Genomic DNA, 22,349 nt, shown 5'->3' on the forward strand with positions numbered 1-22,349 from the left:
GATTCTGAACTGACCAAAGAACCATGAAACCAGAACCAAAGAAGTTTGCCGAACCCTGGTATCCTATAGTATTTATTTTAACATTTTTAGTTTATCTTAATTCTTTTTTCGTGTTTCTGGGGGTTGATTATGAGGTAAGATAAGGATTATAAATTATAAAATATTTCAAAGCCTTTAAGAAAAAATAGATATCTTAAAATTTTGGTTCGATATCGTAAGGGTTAAAGGAGAGCTGGATAGCAGAAAAGCAACCAAGGGGATGCTGATTGCTCCCCAGAAGCTTTTGGGCTTTGAAAAGTGCAATAGAACTTTCCATTTGTAATCAAAGTAGTCTTCTGCCAAGTTTCTAAGATAGCCCTTTCTATTTGAAGTCGGTGGAAAAGACGTTTTTTGGCACTTTTCTGGTCCTTTGTGCATTTTGAGAGACAAAAATGTTTTTGTTTATTTGCCTTCGGCATAAGGGGCCGCTTAGCTTAAAATTTCATAACTTTCAGGCCAATCAAAGAAGTTCAGTCCTTTTTTGGGATACCCTTTGTCAGAGGAGGGATCAATCCTTTGAATAATTTTTGTACACTTGTCCCCTTGGCCAAAGGACTCAGCAATAAGTCAAGGGGATCTGACTAAAGAGTTTTACAAAGCCACGAAAAATAAAATCAAATAAAGATGTAAAATTAAGCACTATAGGATATCTTTCGTCATACATTCTGCCTATATTTAGAACAGCCTATAGGTGAATTATTCAATAAAAATTTTCTAATTATATGTGTGTTTTGAACAGTCTATAACTGTGTCATAAAGACTAAATGTGTCTTGAACAGTCTTGGAAAGAACTAATAACTTTAAACTGAATATCGAATTTGATACTGATTGCTGAAACCTCGTTAATTCAAGATTTTATTTCATAGTAAGTTTCATTTTATTTTCAATGTTGTAACAAGCACAAAATAAAATATTTGTAATAGTAATTCATTTTTAGTAAAGCGCCAATCAAACAGAAGGCCTTACACTTTTACGGTTAAGGAAGTGGTCACTAGCCAAACTCTTGTATGTAGTGATTTTAACTTGTGTTAAGCTTAACCTGCATATTCAATTTAAGTTAGAATAAGTTAAGTAAGTATAGAATATATTTATTCATTTATATTGGCACCTATTGTATGTCTGTCTACTATGATTCTTATTCGTTTTGGGTTTTATTTATTCTTTAATAGTGAAAGTTTGTTGTTCCTTTTTAGCTTGATTAGCCTTTACTTTTCTTTGAAAAACTTCTTATTCGAAAAGTTTTTTTTTAATCATTGTATTCGTTTTTGATTGCCAAAGTTTCAAGTTTTTCGAAGTTCCTTAATTCAATGTCAATTTTTTTCCAATTTTTTTCAATGTAAATTTTTTTTCTTCCAATTTTTCTAAGTTTCAGCAAAGCATCAAAGCTAGTAACAAAGCATCAAAGTAATGAAGGCATCAAAGTAAAGAAAATATGAAAGCAACAACAAGCAACTTGCATAACTTACAACCCTTACCCCATAAATCAGTAAATCTAAGCATCAAAGTAAACAGAACATGAAAGTAAAAAATAAGCAACTTGAATAGCTCACAGTCCTCTCCCCTGGAGATGAAAGGGGGGGGGGTCAACACAGGGCGTCGTTCGAAGGGGGAAAGGGGGCGGGACAGCTTCCCCCCAATAACGTGGAGAAAAATTATTACAAATCCCATGCCCTTCACTATTCGGATACGGACCCCTCTTCCGCCCCCCCCCATAAAAATGCTGGAAATTCACCATGGTTCACCCTCGGAGGGGTAGTTATTTGGCCTTTGGACTATTTCGAACAAATGGCTGACACAATTTAACTGGATGCCTTTGGAAAAAGGGGTGGGGGACAGGTTGCCCTTTGATCACTTTTTACTCTTAAAAAAAGAACTAGAAGTTTCAATTTTCAATCGAATGAGCCCCCTCCAAAATTGATACGACCACCCCATCCACAAAAATCTTCTATGTAAACAAGGAGCAATTTGCGTAAGATACAGCCCGTGTCCCTTTTCCTTGAGTCCATGAGTTATAGTTACTTAAATTTTGGACTATTTAAAAAAAAATGGTCATTTAAAATTCTTTATTCAGCTACATTTTGGGAAAAAGGTGCACGAAGAGGGGAGGGGTGGTCTTAGCCTCTGACAACTTTCGACCAAAATAGTTTCAGCTGTCTGAGCTTTCTCAACATTTCAGCTGTATGGAAATTTTGTTTCAATCAACAGAAAGAAAATCCAGTTATACTAGTTGTTTTAATGCAGACTTGCATAGATACACTGTTTACAGAAGGTGAGTATGGTGAGTAGGTGAGTAGGTGAGTATGTCTAGTTTTTCTTTCTGCAAAAACACCGAAGTTGAATGTAGAGTCAAACTTACTTTGGTAAAATTCTAGTTAATTGACTTCTTGCTATCTCGGAAAGGGTTTAGGTTAGGAAAATGAAACTTTCACAGATGGGTCTACAGGCTAAAGTAAGTCCTGGGAAGGTATTTTAAAGTACCCACCTCCACTCCTTCTCCCTCTAGAGGGCCCTGAAATTTGCCTACATGACAGGTCTATACCTATTGAAATTTTGACAAAACAACATTTTACCTTAATTTTCAGTTACTAGTTGTTTTTTTTCTCTGCCCTTAGTTCTGAAAATGCAATTCCTGTTATTTGAGTAGAATTTTGAGGCATATCAATGTTTTTTTTTCTTCAAATTTAGGAAATGTATTTGCATATCTTTATAAGCTTGTAAAATGGGATTGAGCAAAGTTATGAAGCTGAAAACAATTTTATTGTACTTTAATTAAGCAGAAGATCTATTTTGCAAGGTTTCACTTTTATAATACACATATTTTTAAAGGTCATCAAAGGTCAAAGGTCAGGTATTTAAAAGGTATTTAAAAGTCCAGGTTGAACTTTGTTGAAGTAATGATGCTAGGGCTGTTTTTAAAAAAGTTTTTAAATAACATTATTTAGTTTTAATTCTCACATTTAATGTAAGTTTATTTATATATACATATTTTCCCTCTTGTTCTTGTATTGTGCTGAAGATGGCCCTTGGACATAGGGCCGAAATATTCACAGAACTGATTTCCACTGTCTTGAAAAAATTTTCCCTATTGTTTCTACTTTGTATTTGTTTGTTATGGAAAGGCAGTGTGGTCTTCGTCGCTATTTTTAAGGGGACTCTTGAGAAAAAGAAATTAAACTCTTGAAAAAATTCTTTGGGAATTTCGGGGAGGGGAAGGCTCCCTAAATAAACTACTACTAGGACTATATATGGGACCGTCAGGGTGGTAGGGTACACGTCAGAAATACGAATAGGACATTTGGAAAGACTAAAATATAGAATCTAATGTATGGTACAATCTTTATTGGTAGATTCTCAATTGAGGATACAATTACTTATGAGGATACAAAATGAACTCTTAAACCACTTTATTGCATTTTTGTACTCTTTCCAAATATAATAATTGCTTTACTTGCAAATTCAATTTAAATTGTTTAAATGGGCCCTAAACTGAAATCTAATTCCAGCAATTTTTCTGAGAGCACTTAGATAGCAATTTTCACACATCCTGTGTAACCAATTGAGCAAACCTGTTTTAATAAAATTAAACAAAAAAAAAGTTTTTTTAACTGAAAGTAAGGAGCGACATTAAAACTTAAAACGAACAGAAATTACTTCGTATACGAAAGGGGCTGCTTCCTCATCAACGCCCCGCTCTTTACGCTAAAGTTTGATTCTTTCTCTCAACTCTTCTTTTTAAAGCAGGAAAAAACTTTAGCGTAAAGAGCGGGGCGTTGATGAGGAAGCAGCCTCTTTCGTATACGAAGTAATTTCTGTTCGTTTTAAGTTTTAATGTCGCTCCTTACTTTCAGTTAAAAAAACTTCTTTTTTTTATTTAATTTCTGAAAGTTTTTGAATCAATGCATGTTTTGATTTTGGTTCTCTGCAGAGGAATAATTAAAACGAAATTTGAATATTTTTTTTTTTTTGGCTAAATGGCTTTCTAATAATTTTGATCGAATGATTTTGAGAAAAAAAGAGCGGGGGAGGAAGCCTAGTTGCCCTCAGATTTTCGGTTAATTAAAAGGGCAACTATAACTTTTAATTTTTTACGAATCTTTTTATTAGTAAAAGGTATAAGTAACTTATAAATTAGCTTACGTAAAGAACTTTTGTATTCTCATGTTTTTATTATATATATGAGGGAGTTCGCCCCCTCGTCAGTACCTCGTTCTTTACACTAAAGCTTAAATTTTGTCCAAATTCATTAAGAACGACCCCTGAATCACAAAAGCCGTAGAGTAAATAGTTGAAATTACTAAAAAATACTTTAGCGTAAAGAGCGAGGTATTAGGAGGAGGTGAGCCCCTCATATGGCTAATAATTTCTGTTCGTTTTAAGTTTTAATGCTGCTCCTTACTTAAGGCTGAAAAAACTTTTTCATATTTATTTTTTCATTGCTTTTTTTAAGTAATGCTAGTAAATCCTGCGCGCCCTTCATGGAAATTTTCTTCTCCCATGACAAATTCCTCGATGGAAAGTTCCCCCAGCATATCCCCCTCTTCTCAACCCCTCCCACAACCAAAAAATCCTCCTGAAAACGCCTGTACACTTCCCAATAACCATTGCTATATGTAAGCACTGGTCAAAGTTGGTAACTTGTAGCCCCTCCCACGGGGACTGTGGGGGAGTAAGTCGTCCCCAAAGACATAGTTATAAGGTTTATCGACTACGTTGAATAAAATGGCTATCTCAGAATTTTGATCCGTTGACTTTGGGAAAATAATTAGCGTGAGAGGGAGTCTAGGTGCCCTCCAATTTTTTTAGTCACTTAAAAAGGGCACTAGAACTTTTCATTTCCGTTAGAATGAGCCCTCTCGCAGCATTCTAGGACAACTGGGTCAATACGATCACCCCTGGGAAAAAAACAAACAAACAAACAAATAAACACGCATCCGTGATCTGCCTTCTGGCAAAAAATACAATATTCGACATTTTTGTAGATAGGAGCTTGAAACTTCTATGGTAGGGTTCTCTGATACGCTGAATCTGATGGTGTGATTTTCGTTAAGATTCTATGACTTTTAGGGGGTGTTCCCCCCTATTTTCTAAAATAGAGCAAATTTTCTCAGGCTCGTAACTTTTGATGGGTAAGACTAAACTTGATGAAACTTATATATTTAAAATCAGCATTAAAATGCGATTCTTTTGATGTAGCTATTGGTATCAAAATTCCGTTTTTTAGAGTATCGCTCCTTACTACAGTTCGTTACCACGAACTGTTTGATATACATGATACAACACAAGATGATAAACATTGAAGACGTATATTTTTTGGAACTATATATGCAACATTGCCAGGGCAATAACTATTGTACTGAAAAGGACCTTAAAATAAGGAAGGTATTGGTAGCCAATCATTTCTATTGGCACTGCTCTTGTCAAGAAGGGATATGAATTACATATCACTTTAGGTCCATCTAAGGTCTTTAAATTCAATTTGCAAGCAAAACCATTATTATATTAAGAGAGAATCAAAACAGCATTGAGTAGTAGGCCTACACTCACTTCTCCCAATGCAAAAATGGAATAGTCTAAGAATTAGCCCTTTTATAATCATTATATTGTTTCCTTCTTTAGAGCTGCCAAAGTAGAATGCTGCAGAATATATTGGTAAATTTACAGAATAGTAGCTTTCTCCAAAGGAGAAGTGCTAGAACAAAACAACAGGATTTTCATATTACTGATCTTATGCTCTGTTTATGGTTAAAGTTACATTAGTGACAATTCATCCCCATTCCCTTTATAGCCATAAGATCAATAAAAAAAAAACATAAAACAAAAATGGAACCATTAAATTTGTTATCTTATGCTTCTTTTCAAGATAATACTTGTTACTCTGACTATGTACCCTCCCCCTCATTTTTCATTTACACTTGATTTGGGAAAATTGGCCCCAACTTTACCACCACACCCCCTTTGCAGTTTGTCTCATGAAATGATATTTTGTATTTATTAAAAGTATGCTTGGTTTCATTTTCTACTTGTTTCCTTTGTTTGTTTTGGTTTATTACTCCTTTTTTTTAAGTTTGGTTAAGGAAAGAGCCTCAGACATTTTTCATTATAAGTGGTTTTTTCCCTTTATTAGTGATTTTTCTTATTAGTATTTTTTTTCTTTATTAGTGTTTTTTTCTTTATTAGTGTTTATCTGTAGTATTTGTCTCATATTCTTTTCTATTACTCCACTTGTGATTTTGTATCTTTAAAGTGGAAAACAAAACACATTCATTCATAACCCTAAATTATAAATACAGAAATTTTTTCAATTCTTTCAACATACTACTAAATCAGTATGGAAAAAGTGACTTACTGAGAAATCAGTGCACATTTATAATTCAATATATATATATATATTGATATAATATGACAGTGAGATAAAGTTCATTTATGATGCAAAGGAATATTATATCAAGATTCATTATGAAATTCTGATTTCTTAGCAAGGACATCTTGTTACCATAGCCAGTCAATCAGAAAATTTACATTTTTCCAAGTTTGATTGCCCACGGGTGAAATTTCAGTTTAGCTAGGGTAAAGGCACCAATGACTTGACAGTGTAATTTTGGAACCACTGTCAAAATGTCTCTTCAAAAAAGGATAACTCTGCTTAGTTGAGACGTGGAACACCATCTCTTGAAGACTTTGTTATATTTTGACAATCCGGAATGTGGACACTGTATCCTATACACCCAGATAAGAAAAGAATGTTCAATTCAACCAGTTTCCTGCTTTCAACACAAAATGAGCTCTCAGCATTATTTTCAGCTATATAATATTCAAACTGTCATTACTTGGTCATTTTTTGGCAAAAAAAAGTTGATATCAGCATCAATGCATCAAGATTCTAAGGGAACAAGAAGTAGCAAGAGTGTCCTCTTTATCTTACCTGCTAGTTCCCAATTTGACTCGGTTTTCCTTTTTGGTCAGCAAAAAGCTCATAAAATATACCAAGAAAAACCTCTTCAATGCTCAAAATGTTTTAAGCTTGGTCACTCATCTAAGTATTGTTCTTCTTCTGAACCAGGGTGCCCTAATTGCCTTGGTAATCACTCCTTGTCTACAGAAAGTAGATGCACTGAAGTGCCTAAATGTACAAACTGTGATGGTAGACATCAATCAACAGATCACAATTCATGTCCTAAATATGTTCAACGAGCTAAAGTTTTAAAGATTGCTCTTCAAGAAAATGCCCCTTTCCCGATAGCTGCAATGGAACTGGCCAAGCTCTCAGAAGTACCATCAGGTCCAAGAGTTAATGAGGCCAAGGAACTGAATTTAGCCCTTCCTCAAAAACCCTGGCTACAGGTCCACAAGAACAACCAAAATCAGGCACTCATACCTCCTACTGAGACTTCTTAACCTCTGTTGGCTAAGGAGCATCCCAAGGTGGCTGAAGCTAGTCCATCCCTCAACAATCCTAAAACTAATCCTAAATCTTGGTCTGAAAGAGTGGCAGCTTTTCCTAATATTTCTACTCAAGCCATCACTATGAAAGATAGAGTTGGACATCATATTACTAATTTAATTAAATATGTTGCATCAGTGGACCTAATCTTACAATCAAATATGGCTAAAGATAAAAAAAGCTAGTATAACAAAAGAAATTGCAGAACACTACTTTTCCAATTCTATTTTCAATGAAATAGGAACAGAATTATCATCCATTCTCTCAAAGTATCAGGCATGTCACCTATTCAACCCTTCCTATATTAACTAAGCTGCAGATCCTACAATGGAATTGCATCTCTTTAAATTCTTAAACTTGCTGATCTTATCCAATGTGCAAATGATAATAGAATTGGAATTATTTGTCTACAAGAGACTAATCTTCATCAGTACAAGAAAATCAAAATGCCTGGGTACAAGTGCTACAGGAAAGATAGATCAACTAACAGAAAGGGAGGGGGTGTGGCAATCTTTGTTCATGTTTCAATCCAACACTCCCCTCAACCCTTAACTATTTACAGGGATGAAATAGATGTTGTAGGTATAATAATTACCTTAGCCAATCGTAACCATCTTGCCATAAAATCCTTTTGTAATCCATGTGGGAGTAAGCACATCCAAAGTATCTTGGAAACAGAATTATCAGGTAATAATACCTTTATTTTGGGTGATTTTAATGCACATAGTCCTCTCTGGGAACAATCAGCTGGTAGCAACAAAGCAGGAAGAGGAATAGAGTACATATTGTCCAATTTTCCAGACACCTTGATTTTCACTCCATTTGACTTTCAGACCAGGTATAATATTTCTTCTAACTCGTTCTCAACTATAGATTTGCTTCTAGGTCCTTCTTCATATTATGATTTAGTTCAGATGGTAAAGGTGTCGTCTCTTCAATCTGATCATTGTGCAATTCTTACATCATTTCAAGATTTATGCTACACTCCCAAACCCTACGTCCCTTCATTTATTAACTCCAAAGGTAATTGATCCCTTTTTCGTGAGATATTAAATGAAGTGGATTTTTCCTTTGTTTCTCGTAATTCTGATATTAATGCCATTGAGTCTAATTTGAGATCAATCCTGCTGGAGTCAGCTAAATTGGCAATTCCAATGACTAGGGAGCATTTTTACAATGGCTCCAAAAGACCCAAAAATTGGTGGAATGATGAGTGTAGGGTTGCAGTTCTGGCAAAAAGAAAGGCTCGTAAAATGTTTCAAAAGCACCCATCTCAGTCAACAGCAATCTCTTATAAGCAGTCATGTGCTAAGGTGAAACTAATTTGTAGGAGAGCTAAACAGAGTACATGGCTGAATTTCAGCTAAAGTATCAGTTTTAGAACCCCAATTTCAAAGGTCCATAATTTCATTAGCCAACTAAATAGTGGAAAGCAGCCTAATGATGACCGTAGATATGATATCATTCAGGATGGATATCCAATTGTCTCAGATAAAAAAAGGCAGATCTGTTTACCAATATTTTTAAAAATGACTGCTCAGATTTTCATCCCAGCCGACCTCCTTTTTGTAATCTCCCTCTTACCTGTTCTTATAAGGGTACTCTGATGAAACCTTTCTCCCAAGATGAATTTTTGTGTAGCACTTAATTCTCTTAACATCACGTCTTCCCCAGGTTATGATGGTATTTATACGAAGTGGATTCTTGAGTCCCCAAGGGTGGTTCATACAGCCCTCTTAAGTCTTTATAATCTCATTTGGTCAAGTCAAAATTTCCCAGATGCTTGGAAGATTGCTCAGGTATTCCCAGCTTTAAAACCTTCTTATTCATCTAATGATCTTAAGTCTTACCATCCTATATCGGTATTACCTTCCTTTAGTAAAGTTCTGGAAAGGCTTGTCTTATCAAGAATTGAGTGGTCTGCTGAAGTCAACAATCTCTTTCCTAGTGAACAAACAGGTTTCAGAAAAGGACATAGCTCTTTAGACAATATTACCCGGCTAGAAATGGATGTTTGTAACTCTTAAGATATGACATGTCACAATGGCTGTTCTGTTTGACTGGTCGAATGCCTATGGAAATGTGGTTCACAATAAATTATTGGAAATCCTAATAAATCTTGACTTCCCGTATCCTTTTATAAGTTTTATAAAGTCTTTTCTAACTGATAGATATTTTTACGTTCAAGTAAATCAGTCTAGAGGTGAGCAACCCATTATGAGAGGACTTCCTCAAGGTGCAATATTGAGTCCTCTTCTATTCAACTTGTATGTTTCTGAATTTCAAGTATCTCATGCATCATTTGGCCTTTATGCAGATGATTTGATCATTTGGAAGTCGGGAAAGGATATTAGCCTTCTTCAAAGCCTTATTCAACAGGATATAAGCTTAGTCCAGAGATTCTCTTTAGCATTTGGCTTCCCAATCTCAATCAGTAAAACTAAAGCCATTATATTTACCAATGGTACTCTAGATCCTCCTAATCCACTGACAATTTTCTCAAGGGAGATCCCATATTACAATTCAGTGAAGTTACTTGGTTTATTAATGGATTCTAAAATGCAGTGGCATGAACATATTAATTCATTGAAATCTCTGATTATTCAGAGACTTTGTATTCTAAAAAGACTTGCTGGAAGTAAGTGGGGATGTCACCCAAAAATTATTTTGGATTTTTACAATTTACATATTCGTTCAAATATAGAATATGGGGTTTCAAATGTTTTCAGCTCGTCCTCCATCCTCATTAAAAATCCTTGAACCTTTACAAAATTCTGCTATTCAAATAGCTTTGGGTGTGCATAAGCATACTCCTCTGTCAAAGTTAAGAATACTGTTGGGATTGGTGCCACTAAGTGAAAGAGCATCTAGTCTAAGGATAAAATATTTCTCGCAAATCCAGGCTTATGGAACCAAGCAAGCTGTATATGCACATACCTTTGCTGAGAAGTCGGCCTGTCCCAATGCCCATTCATCATGGAATCAGTTTCAACTGGAGTTCCCAAACTGGAATCAACATTCGCTTTATGCATATCCCTTTACTGAGTCCCCCCCATGGGAAATGAGTCCTCCAAGTTGTCAAGTAGAACTTATCTCTATTAGTAAAGATTTGATTCCTAATTATGAGATCCAGACTATTTTGGCTGAACACATCTCAAAGGCTTACCCCAACTATAGAAAAATATATACAGATGGATCTATCCATAGGGAAAGAGCTGGAGCAGGAGCATGTATCCCATCCCTGAATTTGAACATTTATTCTCCTCTCCCATTGGGATCTTGTCTGCTGAATTATGTGCCATCCGCCTGGCCTTGGACGCACTTATAAATTATAACATGGAATCTGAAAATATACTCTGTCTCTCTGACTCTAAATCAGCATTACTACTGATCCAAAATATTAATAGAATTGCTAATGACAAAGATTTATATAATATTAGAAGACAGCTTCTTAACCTTAAGGTCAAGGAAAATGAAGTTTATTTTCAACATGTTCCTAGTCATAAAGGCATAAAATATAACGATATGGCTGATTCTCTAGCAGCAAAGGCTTCCATGTTATTTCCTAGTCCTTACTCTGACCTCAATTCACAAGATATCATCAGGCAAAGATCCAAAGTTAATCACAGTAAATTAATGTTATCTCCATTTCATACAAGATTAAATACAGTGCTATATTACCGGCTGAAATCAGGTGCCCTACTTCTAAATAGCTTGTTATTTAATTGGAAGCTACATTATTCCCCTTTATGCCGAATCTGCTTTTCAGCAGAGGAAACAATCCAGCATATTTTATTTGATTGCCAGGCTCAGAGTGAGGAGACTGTTGCTCTTAAGCGTTTCTGCTCCTTGGCTAAGATTCCAAATACTTATACAGCTATCCTGGATTCTAACCTGCCATGGGAAATTGATTGTAAGATATTTAAGGCAGCAATTGATATCTTAAAGAAGAGAAATATTGTTTAATAAAGATTAAAGCTTGAAGAAGTCTATTTTTAAAGGGGCGCAATTTATCCATAGTTTTTAATTGTGCAGGAGAGAGTGGGAATGAGTGGGAAGAGCCGTATTGGTGCCGGCCGGCCTAGTGCCTTAAACTGCTGGGGACAGGTAGCTCAGGTACTCGCACTTCCCACAATCAATAACAGTGTATTATTGTTCATAATCGTATATATCCATTGCTTGCAGACTGGAGGAGAATAGCACTTCCAGTAGCTAGTTTTTCTAGAGAAGAAGTCAAAGAGGTGAAAGGACTTGTTGTTAGTCCATATACCTCCCTACAATTTTTGGAACTGGAACTTATGAGATTCATTTCTTTTGAGAATACCTGGTAGTAACATTGTCAAAATTTTTGAAAGACCATAACAGGCCCTGTCAAAATATAGGTGACTCTGCCAAAACTTTACTGAACATGTAAAACACATTAGTAATAATTGGCATTGAAATTGAAGGGTCCTCTGAAAAAAAACATAGTTGTTGAATCTAGGGGTACTTTCTCAAAAATGAGAGATTTTGACAATTATTATTTTTTAGAATACTTCACATGAAAAAAAACATTATTATTTTTTTATTTAATTGTAGCTTTAATGAGTTGATACTAGATTTTTCCATCACCTGAGGCCATTTGGCCTCATGCTGTGTTCATATTTTTAAGCATTTGACTTGATTGATCACAACACCCTAATTCATTTATCAATGAATATATTTGAAGTACACCTCTCTTAGTAAATTTTATGCATGTTTTCTTTCAAATAGATCCCAATATGTAAAATGCAAAATATTCTCTCTGAACCCCTCCTAATTAGCATGAAGTTCCAATCACACCCAAAATGCTAATGAAACAAGTTAAACTCCTAGGTGTCACAAATTTCTAATAATCTTAAGTAGGACATGCATGTTTAAAGAATTCTGGAGTTTCCAGTCAAAAAATAGTCAAAACTAAAAAATTTTAAAGTGGATTAACTTTGAAATGGCCAAATGTTGAAAACAATTTAACTGTGTCTGAAGTCTGCTCTCATGCATTCTTGGCACATGAAAAGCTGACTTCAAATGCCTCTGGGTATCCAACTAGCCACCAGAGAACTAATTACACCCTAGGGATGGTTGGGTTAGTAGCCCTCCTCCTGAAATTCAATGCAACAAATGGAACTGGAAATACAGCCTCAGGTGCCCCATCTACTTTCCCAAATGGACCCAGGCCTATTCAAGGACATACCCCTTTGAACATCACCAACCAAGGTGACATTAATGTTGCCACCTGGAATGTCCTGATGCTGAACCAGCCTGGTTCTAAGCTTCTTTTAGCAAAAGAACTAAAAAGATATAAAGTAACAATCACAGAAATGACAGAAACACACCTTACAGGAAGCAGTGAAGAATATATTGGAGAAGGATGGACACTGCTTTGGTGTGGTAGAACCCAAAGAAGAGAGGGAGTTGGCCTTGGTCTCAACAGCTTTGCCTGGGAAGCCCTACTGTCATTCACACCTATCTCATCATGTCTACTGAGAGAAAGAATTGACAGCAAGCATTGGAAGATAACTATTCTTACCTGCTATGCACTGACAAACAGGGCCAAGGATGAAGATAAGGACAATTTCTATGCAGTGCTGTCCTCTGAGCTCTCCTCCAACCTACTACATGACTACCTCATAGTCTTAGGAGATTTCAATGCTGGTGTTGCTAACAGCTCCAGCCTGTATGATGTACCTGTTGGACCTGTGACAATTGACACTCTGAATAATAATGGTGAGTGGCTGCTCAATTGCTGCAACACCCATGCCCAATCAGTCACAAATACTTGGTTTGTGAGAAGAGATATTGCAAAGCACACATGGTACAGAAATGATGGCAAGACAAAAAAAGAAGCTTGACTACATCATTGTATGAGAGTGCTGGCTTTTGTCTGTCCAGAAGTGCTCCTCATACAGAGGTGCCTAGCTTAGCAATAATAGCCATTGTCTTGTTTCTGCAAGGATTATACTCTGACTGAGGGCCAACAAAAGTAGCTCCTCTTCCTCCAAGAAGATAGACACCTCTCAACTGAAGCAAGATCCCTTGGTTTGTGAGTGGTATATAGTAGAGGTCTCTAACCACTCTGAGGCCCTCCAGCAGTGTTCAGAAAGTAAGTCAGCATGGAACACTTTCAAGGTTAATATTCTCACTGCAGCTACAGAAATTGTGGGCTTGAAGCAGCAAAAAAAGAAAGAATGGATTAGCAACCAGACATTTGAAGTGATTGAGCAGAGATGACAAGCAAGACTATGAGGAGATATGACACTCTACAGACGGTTCAACAAACAGCACAACTCTATGCTTCACTAGGACAAGAAACACTTTATTGGAGGCAAAGCTGCCCAAAAGAAAGATACAGACTCAATATTCAAGATCTTGCATGAGCTGACTGGGCAACACACCATGGCATCCACAACCCTAAAAGCAGCAAATGGAGAAACCATATACAATCAGTCCAAATGTCTTGGTCTATGGAAGAAACACTTCAATATACTGCTCAACTCAGATCCACATTACATTGACCCAGGGCTTGTTGCTGCTGCTGCTGCCCCAATAGCAATGAATTTTCTCCTGAGGAGATCAGATCAGCCAAAAAAAAATTAAGAACAATACAGCAGCCAGCATTTGTGGCATTGTTTCTGAGCTACTCACAACAGGCAGCCATGCAATGATACTCTGGCTGCAGATGGTGTTCAGCATAATCTGGCACACTGAAGTTATACCCTCAGACTGGAAGAAAGGAATCCTTGTGCCAGTGTTTAAGCTCAAGGGCAGCAAGACCAACTCCAGCAACTACTGTGGTATCACCCTATTGTCTGTTCCTGGGAAGCTGTCGACAATGCTGCTGCTGAAACATGCAACGAGTTTCCTACATGATTTACACTGCCCCCAACAAGCTTCATGCCAGGAAAATTGACAACTGAACAGGCTCACATAGTTAGAAAGATCATTGAGAAGATTGCAGAATTTAAGAAAAAGTCTACATAACTTTCATTGACTTTTGTTCAGCCTTTGACACTGTTGACAGACTGTCTCTTAGGCTTATCCCCAAAGCAGCAGATACACCAAGCCCACCTTTTTGGCATCGGCTATGCCAGGAGGACTCTGTTCAATGTTGACTTTGCAGACAATTTAGCTGTCCTTAGTGATAATCTCTACAAACTTAAGTCTGCACTCAAGATGCTCTCCTCCATAGCCTCTAGAGTTGGCCTGCAAATCAACTGGAAGAAAATGAAGATCATGTCCATAGAAAAGATTGCATCAGCACTACTCTCAACTGTTGAGGTTAACAGCCAAGCTGTCAATGTGGTAAGACAGTTCACATTTCCCAGATCAATTATATCCTTAAGTGGCAAACTTCATGCCAAAATCTCAGCCAGATCAGCCAAGGCAAGCTCTGTGTTCAGACAACTCCTAAGAGCAGTCTTCCACAAACCACAAATTAGCTGCCATACCAAAGCCTAAATTTACAATTCCATAGTCTCAACCATCATGCTGTACTCATCTGAGACATGGCTGATATCCCAGACACAGCTAAGAAAAGTTGATACTATTCAGACTAGACACCTGCATTAAGTCAAAGGCATCAAATGGTATGACAAGATCTGCAATACTGAAATCCTGAAGACCTTCAAGATGGCAATCGTCTCTACCCAAGTAGAAGCCTGCTCTCTAAGGTGGTATGGCCACCTACTCTGTCTCCCACTAATTACCCCTGAAAGGACCATCTCAGACTTCAATCCCTTGGAAAATGGCTGGAATCACCCTTGAGGAGAGGCCATGCACTAAATGGGCTGATATTATAAGCCAATTCCTGCTCAGTCACAACATCAACCCAAATGAGGTCCTATCTTTAGCCCTGGACAAGGCTACTTGGAGAAGTCTGACATCACTTTCAACCAGTTCCCTCTACACAGGCAACCCTGCTTAGCAAGAGGGTTAAGTCAAGAAGAGAAACAAAGAAATAAAGTAAAAAGAATAGGCATGTCAAATCCACCAAGATCTACCCACAAGTATTTTGACATGTGTTAAATTGGGTTCTGACTTATGTTGAAAATGGGTAAATTTTTGTTCTGTCAAATTTGTAGGTGAAAAACTCCAATTTAAGGAAATTTGAGTTTTGTACCTTTTTCTGATAAAACTCTGATAAACTAACTCTAATAAACTGTTAAATTTGTAGATATTTTTCTACATACTTAAGCCCTTTTGAAAGCAAGTCTTTAAATTAAGCCTTCTGAAGTAGTGGTTTTTATGAAAACTGCCAAATCATTGGTACCTTTACCCTACTTCTGCTAGAATCATGTTGCAAAAACTGTTTAAGGATATATCATTGACTGATTAGCCTATAAAACTTTTAATTCCACAAATTTCAATTCCAAAAGGTCAATTATCATACTTCACAACAGCAACTTGGTAGTGTGAAAATTGAATATAGGTTTATTGGAAAAAATTTTGGGATAGACATTTATTTCTGCTTATACTTATCATTTTCTGCTTATATTTATCCTATAGTCTCATTTTAAGTGGCAGTATAATTCTAGGTCTGATTCTTCTAATGCTAGAAGTGACTTCTTGCTATCTCAGAAAGGGGTTAGGTTAGGAAAATGAAACTTACGGGGGTGGATCTATAGGCTAAAGCATCTCTTGGGTTGGGTATAGACCAGTCATGTAGGCAAATTTCAGGGCTCTCTAGAGGGAGAAGGAGTGGAAGTGGGTACTTTAAAATACCTTGCTGGGATATACTTTAGCCTGTAGACCCATCTGTGAAAGTTTCATTTTCCTAACCTAAACCCCTTCTGAGATAGCAAGAAGTCACTATACTAGAATTTTACCCAGAATTCTACTCAAATAACAGGAATTGCATTCTCAGAGCTAAAGGCAGAGAAAAAGGAACTGGTAACTGAAAATTAAGGCAAAATGTTGTTTTGTCAAAATTTTGGTAAAATTCTAGTTAATTAACTTCTTGCTATCTTGCAAAGTGTTTAGGTTAGGAAAATGAAGCTTTCAGGGATGGGTCTACAGGCTAAAGCATGTCCCAGGAAGGTATTTTAAAGTACCTATCTCTACTCCTTCTCCCTCTAGAGAGCCCTGAAATTTGCCTACATTACAGGTCTAGCCTATAGCCTACCTATTGAAATTTTGACAAAACAACATTTTACCTTAATTTTCAGTTACCAGTTGCTCTTTCTCTGCCTTTAGTTCTGAAAATGCAATTCCTGTTATTTGAGTAGAATTCTGAGCCATAACAATGTTTTTTGTTGTTTTTTTTTAATTTAGGAAATGTATTTGCATATCTTTAAAACCTTATAAAATAGAATTGAACAAAGGTATGAAGCTGAAATCAATTTTGTTATACTTCAATTAAGCAGAAAATCTATATTGCAAGGTTTCACTTTTATGACACACATATTTTTAAAGGTCATCAGGTCAGGGCCCTCTAGAGGGAGAAGGAGTGGAGGTAGTTGCTTCAAAATACCTTCCAAGGACATACTTTACTCTGTAGATTCATCCCTGAAAGCTTCATTTCCCTAACCTAAATACTTTCCAAGATAGCAAGAAGTCAATTAACTAGAATTTTAACAAAATTTCAATAGGTATAGACATGTGATGTAAGCGAATTTCAGGGCCCTTTAGAGGGAGAAGACCCATCCCCGAAGGCTTCATTTTCTTAACTAAGCCCTTTCCCAGATAGCAAGAAGTCACTAAACTAAAATTTTACCTAAGTGGTTTCCCTAAGCGCATGATTTTACTTACCTGGAGTTTGAAGCTATATATTTTTTTTACTTTCTATCCCCATGGGTCTAGAATGTGTTTAGCCAAACAAATTTAAATACTTCTGTTTCTTCCAAATTTACGAAGTCGCCCAATGTGCAGTTGCCAATATTATATTTGTTAAATCCAGAAGATAAGTTAGTTCAGCCGTTTTTCGCATTTCCGGAGATAGTCTGTGCAGAAGAGAACAATATAAAAAGATCAAGAGGCTGTATTGGTACTAGCTGGACTTTAATCCTTAAACTGCTGGTAATAGTTGATTTGAGCATTGCACTTCCCACAGTTTCTGTTAACCTCAAAAATTTTCAAAGCAATAATTATGTGGGCTTATCGGTGGCGTGAGCTGCTAAAGAACTAAACGTTTGTTGATAAAATCTTTGCCATAATAAGGAATATTAAGTTACTTACTTGTGAGCAAAGTATTGCCATATAATGCCTCCAAAAAACAGGAAATGGTACAATGAAGCGGTCAAAAACTTCAACAACCAACCAAGGCTTTGATAAGTGAGCATCGAAATGGTGTTTTTGGATGAAAGGTCAAATAACATAAAATGTGACGAATATAATTCCTGGCTTTGCTCTGAGTGTATCTTGATGTTTGATACAGAGTACGACATATTTAACAAAATGAACCAAAAACTTGGAAGTGCTTGGGTCTGCCCTTTGTGCAAAACCAACGGTAGATAACAAATCGTTTCAGACATTGTAAAAACCACATTACAAGAGCATGTGACCAAAATGCGGGCATGCTTGACTCATTCAAACAGAATATGAGTGTTCTCTCAAAGCCAAAATCAACAATCTGAAAGATAATGTAAAAACAAAAGTTTCTGCGTCATAACTCAAGGACATTGTAAACTCCGTGGTTGCTGATAAACTAGAAGCCAAAGTTCGCAAAATAGTCAGGAGAAATAAAGCAAGTTTAACATACATCTCAAGCTCATTGCTTTTGGTGTACCACCTCAAAAAATACGATGCCAAATTTATAAATGAGCTCATTAAAATTGGGCTCAAAATAGATGTGGGTGTCATTTCGAACATTTGGCACCTGCCAGGAAGGCAAAACCATAGTGCTCCAGTATCTTCAAATGCTGCAAAGCCTGGTCCCATATTATTCTCTATCAATTCGGGTAAGCAGAAAGAAGAAATCTTGAAACTTTTCCAAACAAAATAGGCACTATTGCGTTTTATGTAGATATATCTCGAGAAGACCGTCAGAAAAGACAAAAATGGTTAAAGAGATTAAAAGAAGACTTGCTGCCAGTAAGCAAAATCTAGGAAATAGAAACTGGGTCATTGTGGCAAAAAAACAAGCCAACCTTGGGACCCCTAGTCCCAAGACAAATGTGGCACTACGTGATGTAAGTAATGTAAATAGAGAGCAAAAGGTCATTTGCAGTAACATGAACTGAAGCTATGCCAAAACCGAGTCATTGGTCTCAATGGACGAAGTTTCCAAAACCGCCTGTTTGGGTTGTAAGAGTTAGCTTTGCAACACTGGCAGTGAGACTGGCAGCAAAAGTGAAATCAGTCTTTCTTGTACTAGTGGAATTACTGCTAAAATAATAAACAGTAATAAAAATAAACTCTAGGAAAGTCCGTGTTTATTTTTATTTTTTTGACAAATTCTAATACTCTTGCTCCAAAACTGAATGAACTGAAAGCTATTTGTTTTGATTTTGATATAGACGTTATTTGTGTTTGTGAAATTGCCGTAAAATTCAGCGGCAAAATTGGAAGAATCTCATATCCAAGTCCCTGGATTCAGTTCCTGCAGCAATTTGTATAAGCCTGTGTGTCTGAAAGTAAAAGCAATATATTGCAGAACTAGACTGAGAGCTGAAACTGTGAGTTACTCCTTCATTTATTCTGATAATAGTTGGGTTGAGTATGTTTGTTCAAAACTCCACGTTGGATCTGAATCATTTATAGTATGGATTGTTCACCGTAGATCGTTTGCCCCTGATCAAAATATTTCACACCTAGCTGTATCTGATCTCTTATCTAAGATGAACACCTGTGAGCATTCAACAATCTTTTTGGTTGGAGGTTTTTATATACCTGATAATAAGTGGGTTGAAAGTATGGGATTCCCCCCTCCGAAAGTAGCCCCTCCTGTGTCACTACTAAATCCCTCACTGACAACCTATTGACATAAATTACTGACCAACCAATAAGATTCAGGCACCAGCAACAACCCTCCTTACTAGACTTTGTTGTAAAAAATTACCCTGAATGAATCATTTCTACTTCTTATCACCCTGACATCGGAATCAGTGGACAGATTTGTACCTTGACTGGGATACAGGTGAACTTCAAGAAGGAAAATAAAGTGAAAAAGTCCTTTATAGAGTACGAATCAATACGGCAAGACCTGTCAAAGATAACATGGGAGAGTTTTGTTGACAGTGACAACATAAAATAAAGCTGGGAGGCATTTAAGACAGTACTTCTAGCTGCAGAAAATAAATATCCCCAGGTATACTGGCCGCCCCAGCCAAAAACTAGCTCCTTCCTATCCAAAGAAGTGATAAGGGCTAGAAGAAAGAAGAAAATAGCCTGGACCAAATACGTAAAGTGCAAATGGGATAAGCAGTATGGCACGTTCAAGAAATGCAAAAACAAGCTAGGAAATTTGACTCGGAAGAGTATAGAAAGCCATGAGGAGGCAATTACAGCTGACGCAAAGCAGAATGCAAAGGGGTTCTGCACCAAATCTCAGTAGCTAATCCCTCTAAACATGATATCCTGAACCTCATGAAACAGGATGACACAAAAACCTGAGGGGCTAAAGAAAAAATGGATTTGCTCAAATCTAGCTTTGATACAAATTTCTCCGCTCAGCCCATACCAAATTTTCAACCCACTTTACCAGAGCAACCAATCAGAGAACCAATGTACATGATAATTATAAGTATAGAAAATGTTCTGAATAGGCTTAAGAGACCGGATGCAAATACAGCTGCTGGGCCAGATAACCTATGACCCAGACTACTAAAAGAAGCAGCAGAACAAATTGCTTAGCGAATAGCAGTGATATTTGGGATGTCACTCACTTCCAAAGTGCTCCCAAGTGACAGGAAGCAGGCTAACATCAACCCCACCTTTAAGAAAGAGGGAAAGGACCAAGCCTGAAATTATCACCCTATAAGTCTTACTTCTGTTGGATGCAAGGTCCTTGAGAGCATCATAAATAACGCACTGGTCTCTCACCTTGAAAGAAATATGTCACTTCCAAAAAGTCACCACGGTTTCTGTAAAGGTCGCTCAATCGATTCAAGCCTCATTTAGTCATGTGACTTTTTCGCCCGACTCTTAGATGATGGCCTTCCAGTGGATGTCATGTCGCTTGATCAAGCAAAAGCCTTTGATAAAGTACTACATCAATCTCTTCACTTGAAAATTGAAGTATTGAGAGTGCATGAGGATATAGTTCCCTGGAGTGAAGCCTTTCTTCTGGAAGAACTCAGAGGGTAGTAGTTTATGATTTCACCGGTAAAACTGTTTATTCTGATGAAATTCATGTCATTAGTGGAGTCCCACAGAGCCCAATCCTGGGACCAACGTTGTTCAGCATATATATTAACGACTGTACAACACACTTGAAAACCCATTGACGCTAAGTGCTGTGAAGATTGCAAGCTCTTAGGACAGGGCCAAATTAGCCCCGTCTCTCAACGATGCAAGAAGATTTAAATCAACTATCCAGATGGTCATCTGAGTGGGGTTTGCGGTTCAACGTGTCAAAATGCAAAGTCCGGCATCTTGAACACAACAATCCTAGACGACCTTATTATATTAGAGATGACCTACTTGAGGCTTTAAGTGAGGAGGAAGACCTAGGGATTGTTCTCGATAACGAACTCAAGTTCCACAGCCACACAAAAGCTCAAGTTGCTAAAGTAAAGCAAGCCCTGGGGCTAACAAAATGAAGGTTTACAATGAGAAAGCCGCTTGTATTCAAGAAGCTGCGTAAGGCTATTGTACGTCCAAACCTAGAATTTTGAATGGCCCTAACGTCTCCCCATTATTAAATGAATATTAAAGCACCAGAGAGTGTCCAAAGGTGAGTAACAAAGCTTAAACCATCTTTGCAAGTCAACCCATATGAGGAATGCCTTGCATCCCTCAAACTTCCCACCCTAGTCTATCAAAGGAAGAGAGAAGACGCAATGGCTACTCGCAAACTATTAGAAAACGACCTCTGAGTCAAATATCCTGCTCATACCTTTCAAACACGGCGGGAGGTCACACAAATAAGCTGCAAGTCCCTCGTTGCCATCGACGTGAGCACCGACAATTTTTACGCGCTGTCCCTTACTGGAAAGCCTCTCCGAAGCCATCATCCAGTCCCAAACCATAAATGCATTCAAGAAAGGAGTTGATCAGGAATAGGCCAATGCAGAGGGCAGACTAACAAGGGATGCCAGACCATAGTCACATCACACCACCAGCGAGATGTTCCACAGGAGTCTCATCAGCACCTTAACTTGCTAGCCATGCAATTTAAGGTAATTTTCAAGATAATTACATACAATCGACTCAAATACATGCGGTTATTCTAGCATTACTATATTTAAAGCTCGTCCTTTTTTATTTTATTTCGGTAAAATTCTGAATGAGGTGCTTTTTCTATCTTGGAAAGCATATCAGTTACGAGAATGACACTTTCAGGAATGCATTCAGAGTCTAAATTATGCTTTGGGAAGGTGAGTTCAACCTCCTTTCTCTTCTCCTTCCCTATTTCTAAGGCATAAAAAATTAGATGGTAGACATAGGTCATCTTTCTTAATTTCTGACAAACTAGGCTATGATTTCAAAAATGTTGGTTTTATTCAGCTTTTATTTGATTCTGGCCTAGGCCCAGATTAAAAAACGATTCTAAGGATGTAAATGGGATTTAAGGCCAAAGATAAGATTTTTTTTTTCAAATTAAGACAAAGTTTTCCAACTTCTTTAAAACCTTGTAGGCTATGTTTGGGTTTAGCAATATTACGTGGCTCAAATGTCTTTCCTTGGTTCTTTGGGGAGCTGTAGAATTGTTTGTGAAATTTAATTTCTGTAACACAGAGTTTGTGCCGGTTTA

The 22,349-nt window shown here is 37.0% G+C and overlaps 1 protein-coding gene across 1 annotated transcript in view; it reads right to left on the bottom strand.

Annotated features, from left to right (window-relative positions):
* LOC136039966 (lysosomal alpha-glucosidase-like) overlaps positions 1 to 17,357 on the bottom strand; it is a gene marked incomplete at its 3' end in the record, with an annotated part of 92,772 nt that extends 75,415 nt beyond the window's left edge. The window contains 1 exon segment of the mRNA XM_065724002.1: positions 17,246 to 17,357.
* Between the last annotated feature and the right edge of the window lie 4,992 nt (positions 17,358 to 22,349).

Source organism: Artemia franciscana, chromosome 20, assembly GCF_032884065.1.
Source record: "Artemia franciscana chromosome 20, ASM3288406v1, whole genome shotgun sequence".
Taxonomy (NCBI): domain Eukaryota; kingdom Metazoa; phylum Arthropoda; class Branchiopoda; order Anostraca; family Artemiidae; genus Artemia; species Artemia franciscana.